This window comes from Balaenoptera borealis (assembly GCF_965194805.1).
Source record: "Balaenoptera borealis genome assembly, chromosome: 9".
NCBI classification, from domain to species: Eukaryota; Metazoa; Chordata; class Mammalia; order Artiodactyla; family Balaenopteridae; genus Balaenoptera; species Balaenoptera borealis.
Genome location: NC_138873.1, coordinates 111538477 through 111557604, shown reverse-complemented (window position 1 = coordinate 111557604; position 19128 = coordinate 111538477). Strand labels below are relative to the sequence as shown.

The 19128-nt window shown below is 40.7% G+C and overlaps 1 long non-coding RNA gene across 1 annotated transcript in view; it reads left to right on the top strand.

Moving 5' to 3' along the window:
• Positions 1 to 16945, top strand: part of LOC309634743 — a 632894-nt gene extending 615949 nt beyond the window's left edge. Inside the window, exon 2 of the long non-coding RNA XR_014248396.1 lies at positions 5357 to 16945. This is a non-coding gene — a long non-coding RNA (uncharacterized lncRNA). The remainder of the gene's footprint in view (positions 1 to 5356) is intronic.
• Positions 16946 to 19128: the final 2183 nt, after the last annotated feature.

Sequence of the window (19128 nt, the reverse complement as noted above, 5' to 3'; positions counted from 1 at the left end):
ATCTGTTTAGCATATATCAGTAATCTGTTCCTTTTTAATGACTGTAAGTTTGTTTACAGCTGAGGGATGTTGGTTGTTTGCAGTTTTGGATTAATTACGAATAAACTATAAATATGCACATACAGGTTTGTGTGTGACTATAGGTTTTCATTTTGCTTGTTTAAATACTTAGGAGTGGGATTGCTTAGTCGTTGGCAAGCGTATACCTTACCTTTGTAAGAAACTGCTGAACTGTTTTGCAAAGTGGATGAACTGTTAGTAATAGATTAAGTGAAATTTTAAATTTTATTTTGATATTAATTTTTCAAGGAAGAAAATTAATTTGACTAAATGAGTGTTACACTGAGATTCTGTAGGGCACTTGTGCCCAGGCACTGGGGATAGTGTTGTGAACAAAATGGACACAGTTGCCCTTTGAGTTTATATAATACACTGGGGGAGCTGGATACTAACTGAATGAGTAGATAATTGTGAGTTGTGATGCTCTGAAGGGAAAGAGAAGGATACTATGAGGGAGAAGAGTGAGAGGGACATAACTTAGGTTGGCTAGAGATGGTGTTTGTCAGGAGTAGCTGAGATCTGAAGGATAAGTAGAAGTTACTGAATTAGAGGATGTGAAAACATTGCACTACTTAGACATCTCCATATATGAGGCTTACCTTGGCCGCATAACAATTGCATAGAATCAGAAAAGTCTAAGAAAACCTTAAAGCCTTTTAATCTAAGCTACTCAGATCAACTTTGAATATATTCATTGAAATTTTTGCTTGATTACTTCATCAATGTGTGTGGTTATCATATTGGAGGGCAGAGACATCTCATTGACTCCTCAACAGTCTTTGTAGGGGCAGATACTATACTATTACAGATGACAGACTGAGGCATGGAGAGAGGCTCCTAAATCATCCCATTGCTGGATGAAATTTTTTCTTGATATTAAACTTGACTGCTGGTAATTTAAAATCATACCTAGGCTATTCTCTTGGAATAATTAAACAATGTCATTCTCTTTTCTGTAAGAACCACTAATTTACTTGAAGACACCAATGAATACCTCCTAGTCACATCTGAGCTAAACACTTTCAGTTCCTACAGCTGTTTCTTTTTTTTTTAATTGAAGTATAGTTGATTTACAGCTGTGTTGTGTTAGTTTCAGGTGTACAGCAAAGTGATTCAGTTATATATATCCTTCTTCAGACTCTTTTTCCTTATAGGATGTTACAAAATATTGAGGTTAGTTCCCTGTGCTATTCAGTAGGTCCTTGTTGGTTATCTATTTTTTTGTCGTTTCTGTTTGTTTCTGGCCTCACCACGCGGCATGCGGGATGTTAATTCCCTGACGAGGGATTGAACCTGCGTGCCCCCTGCAGTGGAAGCGCGGAGTCTTAACTACTGGACCACCAGGGAAGTCCCTGGGTATCTATTTTTCTTTTTTTTGTATGATTCCATTTATATGAAATGTCTAGACTAGACAGAGCCATAGAGAAAGCAGTGATTAAAAATGTTCTAAAATTTAGTGATGGTTACACAACTGTAGATGTACTCAAAACCATTGACTTGTATACTTTAAAGAGGGTGAATGTTGGGCTTCCCTGGTGGTGCAGTGGTTAAGAATCTGCCTGCCAATGCAGGGGACACGGGTTCGAGCCAAAGATCCCACATGCTGCGGAGCAACTAAGCCCGTGCACCACAACTGCTGAGCCCACGAGCCACAACTACTGAAGCCCGCGTGCCTAGAGCCCGTGCTCCGCAATAAGAGAAGCCACCATAATGAGAAGCCCGCGCACTGCAACAAAGAGTAGCCCCTGCTCGCTGCAACTAGAGAAAGCCTGTGTGTGACGAAGACCCAACGCAGCCAAAAAAAAAAAAAAAAAAGAAAAGAAATAAATTTTTTAAAAAGGGAATGTTATAGTATATGAATTATATCTCAAAAAAGCTTTTTTAAAAATGTCAGGGATCAGGAGAGCCCAGAGGTCAGTTGTTGAAGGCCAAGTGTCCATGATGGGTTGATTCTGCTGTCTGTCTTTGATCAACACACTATACAAGGCTGTTGCTACAAAATGTTGAAGTCTTTCCTGGCCATGATAGAGACCTCTCTGTGCACAGTTGGGAGGCCTCAGTTTCCCTAAATAGGCTGATATTGGTGGGGGAGTGCGGTTGTGTGTGTGGGAATATGGCTTGTGAACAAAAGTGACTTGGAGTAGCACCACCTGTGTAGCAGGCCCTGGCTGGCTTCAGGTGTGTGTGAGCGGGGAGAGGATGGAGGGTGTCCCAGTTTTCTATGCTAAATGCCTCTCAGTCACCCCAAGAATTATCATCTCTCATGGCTCGGGGGGTCCCCTGGGCTCAGCTAGAGCAGTTCTTGCTCAGGATTTCTCAGTTGCAGTCAGACCATGATAGGGCCTGGAGTTATCTAGAAGGCTTTCTCACACATTTGTCTGGCAATTGTTGCTGGCCGTCAGCTGGGACCTCAGCTGGAACTGTCAGCTGAAACACCTACCTGTGACCGTTCCATGTGGCCTGGGCTTCTTTGTAGCGTGGTGGCTAGGTTCCAAGAGTGAGTATCCCAAGGGAACCAGGTAGAAGCCTTATTACCTTTTATAGGACTCAGCTTTGGAATTCATATAATGTCACTTCTGCTGTAATCACTGGCTCATTCCATAGACCCCCAACTCTAGGTGAGAGGAGTGTCACCATCATGTTGTAGTAAGAGCATGTGGGAGGGGAGATGTTATGGTGACCATGTTTGGAAAATACCCTACTTTTTATGTGAAATGAAAGTGTGTATATGTTAACGCCAAACTCCTAAATTATCCCCCTACCCCATACCCCTGTGGTAACCATACGCTTGTTTTCTATCTGTGGGTCTTACGCTTGTTTTCTATCTGTGGGTCTTATTTCTGTTTTGTACATAGGTTCATTGGTATCATTTTTTTTTAGATTCCACATATGAGGGATATGATATTTGTCTTTGACTGACTTCACTTAGTATGATAATCTCTAGGTCCATCCATGTTGCTGCAAGTGGCATTTTTTTTTTTAATGTCTGAGTAGTAGTCCATTGTGTATATATACTGTTATCTTCTTTATCCAGTCATCTGCTGAAGGACATTTAGGTTGCTTCCATGTCTTGGCTATTGTAAGTAGTGCTGTTATGAACATAGGGGTGCATGTATCTTTTTGAATTATAGTTTTCTCCAGATATATGCACAGGAGTGGGATTGCTGGATCATATGACAACTCTTTTTAGTTTTTTGAGGAACGTCCATATTGTTCTCCATAGTGGCTGTATCAATTTACATTCCCACCAACAGTGCAAGAGGGTTCCCTTTTCTCCACACCCTCTCCAGCATTTGTTGTTTGTAGATTTTCTGATAATCCCCATTCTAACTGGTGTGAGGTGATACCTCATTGTAGTTTTGATTTGCATTTCTCTAATAATTAGTGATGTTGAGCAGCTTTTCATGTGCTTCTTGGCCCTCTGTATGTCTTTGGAGAAATGCCTATTTAGGTCTTCTGCCCATTTTTGGACTGGGTTGTTTCTTTAATATTGAGCTGCATGAGCTGTTTATATATTTTAGAGATTAATTCTTTGTTGATTCGTTTGCAAATATTTTCTCCCATTCTGAGGGTTGTCTTTTCGTCTTGTTTATGGTTTCCTTTGCTGTGCAAAAGCTTTGAAGTTTCAGTGGGTCCCATTTGTTATTTTTGTTTTTATTTCCATTACTCTAGGAGGTGGATCAAAAAAGATCTTGCTGTGATTTATGTCAAAGAGTGTTCTGCCTGTGTTTTCCTCTAAGAGTTTTATAGTGTACGGTCTTACATTTAGGTCTTTAATCCATTTTAACTTTATTTTTGTGTATGGTGTTAGGGAGTGTAACACCCTAATTTCATTCTTTTACATGTAGCTGTCCAGTTTTCCCAGCACCACTTATTGAAGAGACTGTCTTTTCTCCATTGTATATCCTTGCCTCCTTTGTCATAGATTAGTTGACCATAGGGGCGTGGGTTTATCTCTGGGCTTTCTATCTTGTTCCATTGATCTATGTTTCTGTTTTTGTGCCAGTACCATATTGTCTTGATTACTGTAGCTTTGTAGTATAGTCTGAAGTCAGGGAGTCTGATTCCTCCAGCTCTGTTTTTTTCCCTCAAGACTGCTTTGGCTATTCGGGATGTTTTGTGTCTCCATACAAATTTCAAGATTTTGTGTTCTACTTCCGTAAAAAATGCCATTGGTAATTTGATAGGGATTGCATCGAATCTGTAGATTGTTTTGGGTAGTATAGTCATTTTCACAATATTGATTCTTCCAATCCAAGAACATGGTATAGCTCTCCATCTGTTGGTATCATCTTTAATTTCTTTCATCAGTGTCTTATACTTTTCTGCATACAGGTCTTTTGTCTCCTTAGGTAGGTTTATTCCTAGGTATTTTATTCTTTTTGTTGCAATGGTAAATGGGAGTGTTTCCTTAATTTCTCTTTCAGATTTTTAATCATTAGTGTATAGTAATGCAAGAGATTTCTGTGCATTAATTTTGTATCCTGCAACTTTACCAAATTCATTGATTAGCTATAGTAGTTTTCTGGTGGCATCTTTAGGATTCTCTATGTATAGTATCATGTCATCTGCAAACAGAGACAGTTTTACTTCTTTTCCAATTTGTATTCCTTTTATTTCTTTTTCTTCTCTGATTGCCGTGGCTAGGAAACTATGCTGAATATGTTGAATATTCAGCTATGTTGAATAATAGTGGTTAGAGTGGACATCCTTGTCTTTTTCCTGATCTTAGAGGAAATGCTTTCAGTTTTTCACCATTGAGAATGATGTTTGCTGTGGGTTTGTCATATATGGCCTTTATTATGTTGAGGTAGGTTCCCTCTATGCCCACTTTCTGGAGAGTTTGAATCATAAATGGGTGTTGAATTTTGTCAAAAGCTTTTTCTGGATCTATTGAGACGATCATATGGTTTTTCTTCTTCAATTTCTTAATATGGTGTATCCCATTGATTGATTTGCATATATTGAAGAATCCTTGCATCCCTGGGATAAACCCCACTTGATCGTGGTGTGTGATCCTTTTAATGTGTTGTTGGATTCTGTTTGCTAGTATTTTGTTGAGGATTTTTGCATCTATGTTCATCAGTGATATTGGTCTGTAATTTTCTTTCTTTGTAGTATCTTTGTCTGGTTTTGGTATCAGGGTGATGGTGGCCTCATAGAATGAGTTTGGGAGTGTTCCTTCCTCCGCAATTTTTGGGAAGAGTTTGAGAAGGATGGGTGTTAGCTCTTCTCTAAATGTTTGATAGAATTCACCTGTGAAGCCATCTGGTCCTGGACTTTTGTTTGTTGGAAGATTTTTTTTTTTTTTTTTTAATTTTATTTATTTATTTATTTATTTTTGGCTGTGTTGGGTCTTCGTTTCTGTGCGAGGGCTTTCTCCAGTTGTGGCGAGCGGGGGCCACTCTTCATCGCGGTGCGTGGGCCTCTCACTATCGCGGCCTCTCTTGTTGCGGAGCACAGGCTCCAGATGCGCAGGCTCAGTAGCTGTGGCTCACGGGCCCAGTTGCTCCGCGGCATGTGGGATCTTCCCAGACCAGGGCTCGAACCCGTGTCCCCTGCATTGGCAGGCAGATTCTCAACCACTGCGCCACCAGGGAAGCCCATGTTGGAAGATTTTTAATCACAGTTTCAATTTCATTACTTGTGATTGGTCTGTTCATATTTTCTATTTCTTCCTGGTTCAGTCTTGGGAGGTTATATCTTTCTAAGAATTTGTCCATTTCTTCCAGGTTGTCCATTTTATTGGCATAGAGTTGCTTGTAGTAGTCTCTTAGGATGCTTTGTATTTCTGCGGTATCTGTTGTAACTTCTCCTTTTTCATTTCTAATTTTATTGAGTCCTCTCCCTCTTTTTCTTGATGAGTCTGGCTAATGGTTTATCAATTTTGTTTATCTTCTCAAAGAACCAGCTTTTAGTTTTATTGATCTTTGCTATTGTTTTCTTTGTTTCTATTTCATTTATTTCTGCTCTGACCTTTATGATTTCTTTCCTTCTGCTAACTTTGGGTTTTGTTTGTTCTTCTTTCTCTAGTTCCTTTAGGTGTAAGGTTAGATTGTTTATTTGAGATTTTTCTTGTTTCTTGAGGTAGGCTTGTATAGCAATAAACTTCCCTCTTAGAACTGCTTTTGCTGCATCCCATAGGTTTTGGATCGTCGTGTTTTCATTGTCATTTGTCTCTAGGTAGTTTTTGATTTCCTCTTTGATTTCTTCAGTGCTCTCTTGGTTATTTAGTAACGTATTGTTTAGCCTCCATGTGTTTGTGTTTTTTACGTTTTTTTCCCTGTAATTCATTTCTAATCTCATAGCGTTGTGGTCAGAAAAGATGCTTGATATGATTTCAATTTTCTTAAATTTACTGAGGCTTGATTTGTGACCCAAGATGTGATCTATCCTGGAGAATGTTCTGTGCACACTTGAGAAGAAAGTGTAATCTGCTGTTTTTGGATGGAATGTCCTATAAATATCAATTAAATCTATCTGGTCTATTGTGTCATTTAAAGCTTCTGTTTCCTTATTTATTTTCATTTTGGATGATCTGTCCATTGGTGTAAGTGAGGTGTTAAAGTCCCCCACTATTATTGTGTTACTGTTGATTTCCTCTTTTATAGCTGTTAGCAGTTGCCTTATGTACTAAGGTGCTCCTATGTTGGGTGCATATATATTTATAATTGTTATATCTTCTTCTTGGATTGATCCCTTGATCATTATGTAGTGTCCTTCCGTGTCTCTTGTAACATTCTTTATTGTAAAGTCTATTTTATCTGATATGAGTATTGCTACTCCAGCTTTCTTTTGATTTCCATTTGCATGGAATATCTTTTTCCATCCCCTCACTTTCAGTCTGTATGTGTCCATAGGTCTGAAATGGGTCTCTTGTAGACAGCATATATATGGGTCTTGTTTTTGTATCCATTCAGCAAGCCTTTGTCTTTTGGTTGGAGCATTTAATCCATTCACGTTGAAGGTAATTATCGATATGTATGTTCCTATGACCATTTTCTTAATTGTTTTGGGTTTGCTTTTGTAGGTCCTTTTCTTCTGTTGTGTTTCCCACTTAGAGAAGTTCCTTTAGCATTTGTTGTAGAGCTGGTTTGGTGGTGCTGAATTCTCTTAGCTTTTGCTTGTCTGTAAAGCTTTTGATTTCTCCATCAAATCTGAATGAGATCCTTGCTGGGTAGAGTAATCTTGGTTATAGGTTCTTCCCTTTCATCACTTTAAGTATATCATGCCACTCCCTTCTGGCTTGTAGAGTTTCTGCTGAGAAGTCAGCTGTTAACCTTATGGGAGTTCCCTTCTATGTTATTTGTCGTTTTTCCCTTGCTGCTTTCAATAATTTTTCTTTGTCTTTAATTTTTGCCAAGTTGATTACTATGTGTCTCAGCGTGTTTCTCCTTGGGTTTATCCTGTATGGGACTTGCTGTGCTTCCTGGACTTGGGTAGCTATTTCCTTTCCCATGTTAGGGAAGTTTTTGACTATAATCTCTTCAAATATTTTCTCTGGTCCTTTCTCTCTCTCTTCTCCTTCTGGGACCCCTATAATGTGAATGTTGTTGCGTTTAATGTTGTCCCAGAGGTCTCTTAGGCTGTCTTTATTTGTTTTCATTCTTTTTTCTTTATTCTGTTCCACGGCAGTAAATTCCACCATTCTGTCTTCCAGGTCACTTATCCATTCTTCTGCCTCAGTTATTCTATTGATTCCTTCTAGTGTAGTTTTCATTTCAGTTATTGTATTGTTCACCTCTGTTTGTTTGTTCTTTAATTCTTCTAGGTCTTTGTTAAACATTTCTTGCATCTTCTCGATCTTTGCCTCCGTTGTTTTTCCGAGGAGGTCCTGGATCATCTTCACTATCATTATTCTGAATTCTTTTTCTGGAAGGTTGCCTATCTCCACTTCATTTAGTTGTTTTTCTGGGGTTTTATCTTGTTCCTTCATCTGGTACATAGTCCTCTGCCTTTTCATCTTGTCTGTCTTTCTGTGAATGTGGTTTTTGTTCCACAGGCTTGAGGATTGTAGTTCTTCTTGCTTCTGCTGTCTGTCCTCTGGTGGATAAGGCTATCTAAGAGGCTTGTGCAGGTTTCCTGATGGGAGGGACTGGTGGTGGGCTACAGCTGTTTCTTGACCTAGATTTTCCCATGCCATTCTCCCTCGCAGACAGTTTATAGCTTTAAAGTGTTTTCAGCAAAATTAAACATATTATGGCTGTGGATGCATAAAAGACTGGTTTCTTCACCTATAGTGTACTTTTATTTATGTGACCCAAGAGATAAAGTCACCTTGTTTCCTAAATTTCCTAGTTTCCTTAATTGATACATTTGGACTAGATGATCAGAGTGGTGTAAATGGGGAAATGTTGTCCCTTTCATCATCTAGCCAATGGGCACAATACTGTCTATCTCTTAAGATTGTTGTGAGGATGCAGTGAGTTAGTGGATTGGCCTACTGTAAGCAGCCAATAAAAGGTAACTTTTTAAATTTTTTGATTATTTATTATTTATTTTTAATTTATTTATTTTTGGCTGCATTGGGTCTTCGTTGCTGTGCACGGGCTTTCTCTAGTTGCGGCGAGCAGGGGCTACTCTTCATTGCAGCGTGTGCAGGCTTCTCATTGCGGTGGCTTCTCTTGTTGCAGAGCACAGGCTCTAGGCACGTGGGCTTCAGCAGTTGTGGCACAGGGGCTCAGTAGTTGTGGCTCACGGGCTCTAGAGCACAGGCTCAGTAGTTGTGGTGCACGGGCTTAGTTGCTCCGCGGCATGTGGGATCTTCCAGGACCAGGGCTCAAACCCGTGTCCTCTGCATTGGCAGGCAGATTCTTAACCACTGCATCACCAGGGAAGTCCCAAAAGGGAACTTTTATTAATTATTACAGTTGTTTGGAAGATCACAGTTACTTTCAGCAGCTCCATTGTAGTTCTGGATTACGGTAAACAAACATTACCTGATATATATATATATATATATATATATAGATATATATATATATATATATATATTTTTTTTTTTTTTTTTTTTTTTTTTGGTATGATTCCATTTATATGATATGTCTAGAATAGGCACATCCATAGAGACAAAGTTGATTGGTATTTGCCAGAGGCTGGCAGAGGGGGGAATAGGGAGTAACCTTTAATTAAGGGGTATGGGCTTGTTTTGGGGGGGGGGTGATGAAAATATTCTGGAATTAAATAGTGATGATAGTTGTGCAACCTTGTGAATTTACTAAAAACCACTGAATTGTACATTTTAAAAGGGTAAATTATATCATAAAAAAGCAAACGTGTATATATATGTACGTATATATGTGTATATATAAAACGGCAGAAAACAGGAGTGACAGCCAGAGGCCAGGGTCCTGTTACTAGGCACCATCCTCAGCCCTGCCCATGCCTGGGCACAGCAGTGGGACACCCCTGCCCCCACTCTCACTGACCAGCCATGAGAACTGAGTCATCACCTGATTTTTTAAATATAAAATATATTTTAGGAAGATCTCCTTTAAACTGTATTGCATCGTTAGTTTTTCTTTTTTACAAATAAGCCTTTATTTTGGAATAACTTTAGATTTATAGAAAAGTTGTGAAGATAGGTAAGAGTCCCATATATGCCTCACCTAGTGTGTTTCCCCGGATGTTATCATCCTGCATTACCACAGAACATTTATCAAAACTAAGAAACCAACATTGGTTGTTACTGTTAATCTCCAGACTTTATTCAGATTTCGCCAGTTTTTTCTACTAATGGCCTTTTTTCTGTCCCAGGACCCAATCCAAGACACCACTGTGTGATTAATTTTAAAAACTCAATTGTTGGGAGTTTATATTTACATCTCTGCTCTACTTCATCATTTTGTTGAGATAATTGTGAATTTGGAGCCTGCTACCTAGCATGTTAAATAAAAATGTGGGCTTTGTCATTTACACATCTAATATTTTATGTTTCTGTAGTTTTACTTAAATTATTGATAAGTACTAAACAAACCAGGTCCCAAAACAGGGAACTGTGGTATTGCACTAGAGAACTGCTATTTAATTTTGATGGTCTCGCCAATTGCAAATTCACTTAATAATACTATAATCTATGCCATACTTTACCATTTTAATCACAAGGTAATCATAATGAAAATTGTATCAAATGTTTGGTTAAAGCAAGGTGAAGTAGGTGATAGCTTTAAATTTACTTCCCCTTTTTGAGCAGACGAAAAAAACTTGCTCTGCCACTTAATAAAGTCATGGTGGGAGTAAAGTCTTTGTGTAAGGAATTTACATTTTCTGTTTTAACCAATCATGGTTTCCCTAAAAGAGTTCAGGTAGTTTGGGCTTTCTGTCAAACTTTACCACATATACAGTTTGGATACTGCCTTTAGCACAATCTCTTTTGAGACATTGCGTAAAGTGTAGGTTATTGCTTGTGTAAAGCCAAATAGATTTTAAAATAGACATTGTCAAAAGTAGGTAGTTTTGTTTATTCTAGTGAGAGAACTGGCAGCAAAAGCCAAGACAAGACAGCGTAGTATGATCCTGCAAGTGTGGTTTCCATAGGTTAAGTGACGGATGGCTACTTAAAAAAAAAAAAAATTCCACGTGGTTAAATTCTCAGTAAAATCATGTGGTCGCAAGAATACCCTAGTTGGCGTTGCACTAGCAGGGTTACCGCATAAGCAGTCTGAGTTTGAGTTCCAGTGCTGTCTGCCAGCCACCCAAGCGGAGGATGTGGTCCTCTCAGCCTGCTGGTGGGGGCATCTCGCAACATTTTCTGAGGCCTAGGTTGTAACCATTTAGATGTAAGGGGTGCAGCTATGTCATCGCAACAGAGCAAGGGCCTGACCCAGACTTGACCTGTAGCCCCTCACTTTAGCTATTGTCCTACCTTCCTGATTGACCCTTTGGACTTCTCTGTTTAGCCTCCTACAGGATTCTGTGTAGAAACTGGCAACTCAGTAAACGTCTGATGATAAATGAGGTGGTTTTTATTCAGTCATGGTTGGGTACAGAAAACATTTTCTCATACTGTCTTTATGTTGAGGTTAGGGAATGCATCTCTTGGAACTCAATTTCTCATATTTTATATAACTCCTTATAGGTGTTTTTCTTCAAAGCTCTGATAACTGTCTCTGAAGTTTGTTAAACTGCCCCCCCCCCCGCCCCTGCTTGAGGTTGTTCTGTGTGACATTGGAAATAAAATCAGTAAGTTTCTTTTCATTGTTTGAAACACTGCATGCCTGCACACACACACACAGTCTGATCTTGTATTAAATACAGTATAATCTAGAAATGTTTCCTTTTAAAGTTAGGCAGTGTGTTTTTTATGTATATTTATGCATTTTAAAATTTCAATTGCCCATGTATTAACAGGTATAGACCAACTCTAAAAGAGAATTCAAAGAGCAACCAACATAAGACTAAAAATGAATTAATTATGAGGCACTGGATTTTAAAAAATAGTTGTTTAGTCTAGCAAACACTTGAAAAGCATAGCAACTCCATAAATGCTTAGCATGAAATGGTCTACAAAGGGTGGGAGTGGGAACTGAAGGTTAAGCCAAAAGAAACAGATTGTTTAGGAGGGATGGAGAGACTTTTTATCCAGTGTAGGACCTCTGGGTAAGGAAAGGAGGACCTTTCCTTAGGAGGAAAAAACGCACTTGAAAGTGACAGAAAGGCATTGGGAAGTCAGAATACCTGAGATCCATGCTCAACAGCAACTTGGAATTACATTTTAATCACATCACTGAAGTTACAGCATAGGAAGAGACCAATAAGACTTGTTTTTAAAAGCTTTTTAGAAAATTTACTTTGAGGAATACACAGATGTAAAAGAATCCTAATGTATTGGAGGCTTTCCCATCAGGGAGTAGTGCTATTCAAACAGATTAGTCTTTTCCAAACTTTTTTGATTGGGATCCACAGTAAGAAATATATTTTCTATTGTAATACAGTACAAACACACATCGTATTTCATTGCACCTAAGATGTTTTAAATTGGAAGTCACAAATGCTGCCAATTATAATTGTAAGATATTATTGATTATAGGACATACACCAACTTAGAGATGATAAATATAGAAAAAATATGCATCTTAAAATTGATGAACTATAATGTGTATATGAATTACTGAAACAAAAGTTTCAGAGAATAGTACTTACTACGTATGACAAAAAATTAATTTCATGACCTGATAATGAATTGCAGCCAGCAGTTTGAAAAATGTTGATCTAGGTCAGAGACAGTCAAAAGTGAGGTTCTAGGACTTCCCTGGTGGTGGTTCAGTGGTTAAGACTCCGTGCTCCCAACTTAGTGGGCACGGGTTCGAACCCTGGTCAAGGAAGATCCTGCATGCTGCGTGGCACGGCCAAAAAAAAAAAAAAAAGCAATGTTCTAGATCAAAAGAGTTAACATTCTTTTTTTTTTTTTTAATTTATTTGTTTATTTTTTGGCTGCATTGGGTCTTCGTTGCTGCACGCGGGCTTCCTCTAGTTGTGGCGAGCAGGGGCTACTCTTCGTTGCGGTGCACGGGCTTCTCATTGCGGTGGCTTCTCTTGTTGTGGAGCACGGGCTCTAGGCACGTGGACTTCGGTAGTTGTGGCACGCGGGCTCAGTCGTTGTGGCTCGGAGGCTCTAGAGTGCAGGCTCAGTAGTTGTGGCGCACGGGCTTAGTTGCTCCGCAGCATGTGGGATCTTCCTGGACCAGGGCTTGAACCCGTGTCCCCTGCACTGGCAGGTGGATTCTTGACCACTGCGCCACCAGGGAAGCCCCAAGAGTTGCATTCTTTCTCTATGGCATGAAAGTATAGGATCTCAATCTATATACTTGTCCACAGGCATTCAAGTAGGCCCAAAGTTTACATTTGAAAAAAATTTGGTCTTGCCCACAAATCATCATAGTTCACCTCTCATTGGAAGTTGGAATAGCTTTTAGACTTGAATTTCTGTAACAGAATGAGTTCACTTTTCTGCACAACTGAACTGCTCTAGTACTTCAACAATACAAATTATTTGTATTCTAGGTTCCTGAGCTAGCACACACTGTAAAATTAATTACAGTTTTGTTTCTGCCACAAGCCACTGAGACAATAGATATTTATGAAGGCAAGCCAGTGACTCTCACAGTTGGCTGAGCATCAGAGTAACCTATGGAGCTTGTTAAATATAGATGCCAAGACATTACCAGGGCAACTGAATCAGAATTGCTTGTGATAAAGCTTGGCCATCTACTTTTACAAGCTCTATTGGGAATTCTGATGTCCAACTAGGTTTAAGAATCATTGTTCAGGGACTTCCCTGGTGGTGCAGTGGTTGAGAATCTGCCTGCCAATGCAGGGGACACGGGTTCGATCCCTGGTCTGGGAAGATCCCCATTCCACGGAGCAACTAAGCCCGTGCGCCACAACTACTGAGCCTGCGCTCTAGAGCCCGCGAGGCACAACTACTGAACCCACGTGCCACAACTGCTGAAGCCCATGCACCTAGAGCCCATGCTCTGCAACAAGAGAAGCCACCACAATGAGAAGCCTGCGCACCGCAATGAAGAGTAGCCCCCGCTCGCCGCAACTAGAGAAAAGCCCGCGTACGGCAATGAAGACCCACTGCAACCAAAATATAAATAAAAATTAAAAAAAAAAAGAATCATTGTTCAAGGGCTTGCCAATCATACATACTTCCCTTAGAGTTTTAACAGCCTTATTGATATATGTCACATACTATAAAATTCACGCTTTTAAATTAAGTGTACAACTCAATGGTCTTTAGTATGTTCACAAAATTGTACAACCATCAGCATAGTCATGTTTCAGAGCATATTCATCACCTTAAAAACAGGTGCCCTTTTAAAGAGCAAAGATGCTACTCAGAAGCTTCCCTTTACAATTCACTGGGTCAGTTTGCACGCCAGCCTCAGGCCTAGACCAAATGCTGGGGGGCTGCAGTGACCAAGATTAGGTTAAACTAATGAAGAGTTTTGGTGCCTGGGGCTGTGGAAGGAAAGAGAGTGAACAAAATCATGGTTCTTTTGTCAAGGAAGAGGGCAGTGCACAGACATGGTTATTGGGAAGACAATCAGCAGTGTTCCTTAGTATCTCCAATTCTTTATTCTCTTGTCTCTAGTACAGGAACTGCTTTATCATGGGGTAAAGTACGATAATCCATGTCAAGCCCTTAACTTCATATCTGACACACAGTAAACATTATTAGGTAGTAGCTACTCTTATCTTTTATAAAATCACTAATGAAAAGCATTATTTTCCATTAGAGGTCATCTGATAAGTTTCTCTTAAATTTTAGTAGTAGGAAAAATTTTTCTCCTGGTCGCCGTGATGGAACAGAAAGAACTGGCATTTAACGTTTAAATGTAATTTGCCTTTTCCTCAGCTAATCCTTAAGTTTGAACTGTTCTGTTTTCTTGTCTCAACTATATTTTTAGAAATAAGAAGGGGATAAATTATCAATAAATTAAGCAGGTTTTGGAGTCTGAGATACATATACAAGTCAATTCATTTGGCTTTAAAAAATTGTGATAAGGGGCTTCCCTGGTGGCGCAGTGGTTAAGAATCCGCCTGCCAATGCAGGGGACACGGGTTGGAGCCCTGGTCGGGAAAGATCCCACATGCCGCGGAGCAGCTAAGCCCGTGCGCCACATCTACTGAGCCTGAGCTCTAGAGCCCACAAGCCACAACTACGGAAGCCCACGTGCCTAGAGCCTGTGCTCCACAAGAGAAGCCACTGCAATGAGAAGCCCGCAGACCGCAACAAAGAGTAGCCCCTGCTCGCTGCAAGTAGAGAAAGCCCGCGCAGCAATGAAGACCCAACGCAGCCTAAAATAAATAAATAATTAATAATAAATAAATAGTGATAAAATACAATATAAAATTTAACATCTTAACCATTTTTAAGTGTAAAGTGGCATTAAATACACTCACATTGTTGTGCAACCATTAACACCATCCTCCTCCAGAACTCTTCATTTTGCAAAACTGCGCTCTATCAAACAATAGCTCCCCATTCCTCCATCCCCCCAACTCCTGGCAACCTCCTTTCTAGTTTGTCTCTGTAAATTTGACTACTCTAAGTAGTGGAGTGGAATCATACACTTAGCATAATGTCCTCAAAGTTCATCCAAGTTGTAGTGTGTCAGAATTTGCTTCCTTTTAAAGGCTGAAAAATATTTCATTGTATTTATATACATTGTTTATCCATACATCTGTTGACGGACACTTAGGTTGCTTCCACCTTTGGCTGTTGTGAATAATGCTACTATGAACATGACCCTTGAACTGGTCTTCAACCCTGCTTTCAATTCTTTTGAATATATACCTAGGCGTGGAATTTCTGGATCATATGGTAACTCTACTTTTTATTTTGGGGGGAACTGTCATACTGTTTTCCAAAGTGGCTACACCATTTTACGTTTCCACCAGCAGTTCTAAGTGTTCTAATTTCTCCACAGCGTTCTCAACATTTGCTATTTTCTGATTATTTGTTAACAGCCATCCTAACAGGTGTGAGATGGTATCTCATTGTGGTTTTTGTTTTGTTTCGTTTTTTGACCACAATGTGCCGCATGTGAGATCTTAGTTCCCCGACCAGGGATTGAACTCGTGCCCCCTGCAGTGGAAGCGTGGAGTCTTAACCACTGGACCGCCAGGGAAGTCCCTCATTGTGGTTTTGATTTGCATTTTCCTAATGACTACTGATGTTGAGCATCTTTTCATGTGGTTATCGGCCATTTGCATATCTTCTTTGGAGCAATGTCTATTTAAGTCTTTTGCCCATTTTACTTTTAAATTTTTATTATTTTTTTGCCACATCGAGTGGCTTTCAGGACCAGGGATGGAACCCGGGCCCCGGCAACAAAAGCGCTGAGTCCTAACCACTGGACTGCCAGGGAATTCCCTCGATTGTGTCTTTAATCTGGCTTTTAAAGTAGGAAATACTAAATTTCTGCTTAATAAATAAAATGAATGTAAAAAATAAGCTTTAATATCATATTAGGAGCAGTGAAAAGCAGGAATAACAGTACAGAAAGATAGAGAGGAAATGAAGCTGAAGAGAATGTGAAAAAAGAAGAGTGAGGGAGACAGAGAAATGGCAAACACAAAAGTATGCAGTTCTTAGTTTGTGTCAAATCTTTTTTTAAAAATATTTATTTTATTTATTTGTTTTATTGTTTTGGCTGCATCGGGTCTTTTATATTTTAATTTATTTATTTTATTTATTTATTTTTTGGCTGTGTTGGGTCTTCGCTGCTGCACGCAGGCTTTCTCTAGGTGTGGTGAGCAGGGGCTACTCTTCGTTGTGGTGTGCGGGCTTCTCATTGCAGTGGCTTCTCTTGTTGCGGAGCACGGGCTCTAGGCACGCGGGCTTCAGTAGTTGCGGCACGCGGACTCAGTAGTTGTGGCTCGCGGGCTCTAGAGCACAGGCTCAGTAGCTGTGGCGCACGGGCTTAGTTGCTCCGTGGCATGTGGGATCTTCCCTGACCAGGGCTCGAACCCGTGTCCCCTGCATTGGCAGGAGGATTCTTAACCACTGCGCCACCAGGGAAGCCCTGCGTCGGGGTCTTAGTTGCAGCACGCAGGATCTTTCGTTGCGGCACGCAGGATCTTTCGTTGCGGCACGCGGGCTTCTCTCTAGGTGTGGTGTGTGGGTGTTTTTCTCTCTCTGGTTGTGGTGCATGGGCTCCAGAGTGCGTGGGCTCTGTAGCTTGCGGCACACGGGCTCTCTTGTTGAGGCGCGCGAGCTCAGTCGTTGTGGCGCACGGGCTTAGCTGCCCTGCAGCACTGTGGGATCTCAGTTCCGCGACCAGGGCTCGAACCTTTTTACCCCATTTAATTATTCAGTTAAGTTTTAGTTTTGCCATCTCTTGTCTTTAGTAATGTTCATTCATTCATTCATTCATTCAAAAAAGTTATGTCCTGAGTGCCTGTAACTTTGGTGTTGCCCGCATTGAAGAGGTTTATATGTTGATAAGAGGTTAAGGTAAGAGAGATACTAAAAATTAAGGTGGATGACGTTAAGTGCAACAGAAGATTGTGAAGAGGGAGCCTGGGAAACAGTTTATTGTCACTGTGTGCCTTCCAGCATAAGCAGCTCTGCCAGCTCTGAATGAACCCTGACCACTTCTCCTGAACCGGGCATTCTTCTAGGAGTTGAAATTTCTGAAGGGGAAAAGCCTTGGCTATTCCAATCGAGGCTGAAACTCAAAGATGACAAAATATTTTATTTTGATTTATTTATTTTAAAGATTTTTTTTTGATGTGGACCATTTTAAAAGTCCTTGTTACAATATTGCTTCTGTTTCATGTTTTTTGGCCCCAAGGCATGTGGGATCTTAGCTCCCCGACCAGGCATCAAACCCACACCCCCTGCATTGGAAGGCGAAGTCTTAACAACTGGACCGTTAGGGAGGTCCCTGACAAAATATTTGAAAACAATCAGTAATAAATTTAAAACTCTTGGCTATAAGGTAACTTCATAATTCAAGGCCGTGATGGTTTAATTTAGCATAGGTCCCTATCTTCATCTTCCCTCCCTCCCCCCTCAACCAATGATTTGACAGATGCTTAGTGTTTCTCAGTCATTTCCTCTTTTTAATTTTTGTGTTCCTGTTGAAATGAACTTTAGTATGTGCCCAGCTTTTCAAACTACCAGGCAATGTGGTCTGTGGTGGGTGCTGGAAATCACAAGGCCGACTGCTGTTGGCGGCTATTATCATTGTTGGGGGATTTCTATGAAGTAACTGTACTGAGTAAGGTTACATTTTTAGCTGATTTTTCCTAGGGTGTCATAGCCTGTAGTGCTTCTGGCTGGCAGCACCAGGAGGTAGGCTGTTTTGAAATATTCCTTTGAGATAATTTTGTGTAGTCCTTATTTTTTAAATAATTTAATTCAATTGGCTGCACCACGTGGCTTGCGGGATCTTAGTTCCCTGACCAGAGATCCAACCCAGGCCCCCTGCAGTGGAAGTGCAGAGTCCTAACCACTGGACTGCCAGGGAAGTCCCGACAGAGTCCTTGTGAGTAGGCAAATCTGCAGGCTGAGATTTTTTTTTCAGGTTTAGTTTTGGTTCCACCATATCTCTCTCTGATGAACACTGCCCAAACTTATATTAATAGCATTAGAGCACCTGAAAGAAAGAGTATAAATCAAGAGTTTATAACTAGGGCTTCCCTGGTGGTGCAGTGGTTGAGAATCTGCCTGCTAATACAGGGGACACGGGTTCGAGCCCTGGTCCGGGAAGATCCCACATGCCGCGGAGCAACTAGGCCCGTGAGCCACAACTACTGAGCCTGCGCATCTGGAGCCTGTGCTCCGCAACAGGAGAGGCCGCGATAGTGAGAGGCCCGCGCACCGCGATGAAGAGTGGCCCCCGCTTGCCGCAACTAGAGAAAGCCCTCGCACAGAGACGAAGACCCAACACAGCCATAAATAAATAAATTAAAAAACAAAACAAAAAACCCCCGAAACTCACAGCTCTCACGGTGTGCCTTTAAAAAAAAGTTTATAACTATTTTTTCAGATACACACAAAAGCACAATTATAATCTCTCTCCTATTCGTAAATTAATGACAAAGCTATAATAACCTAATAAGGTTATTTAACAGGTGCTAAATAGAAATACATCTTGGCGCAGAGCCGCCGCCTTGACGACGTGCTGGGATGGCTGCCAGAAGCCCACTGCCCGTGGCTCGCTGGCCCCAGGAGGGGGATTTGGGGGGACATTCCTAGCAGCTGTGAAACCATTTGTTTCGGGGCTCCTCCCTGTTTCTCCCCTGCTCGGCACTGGCTGCCAATGTACGCTTTTCCTTGGTGGAACGGAAGGATGCCTCCAAACGAGCTGACGAGCTCCAAGACGGAGTTAAGTCCACCGGTGTGCACCCGGCAAACAACTTTTTTGAGTACGAAGTGCTATTTGGGCATTTTGCCAATTGGTTCTGATGTGTGTCTGACATTGAGGACCGTTTGTGTTGGGAAGCGCACTTAGAGAAAGCTAGCTTGATGAAATACTGTTTTCAGAATTCTGACCCTGAGAGAACAAAAATATGCCTAGGAGAAAGCTTGAAGTTAACTCTTATCATGTC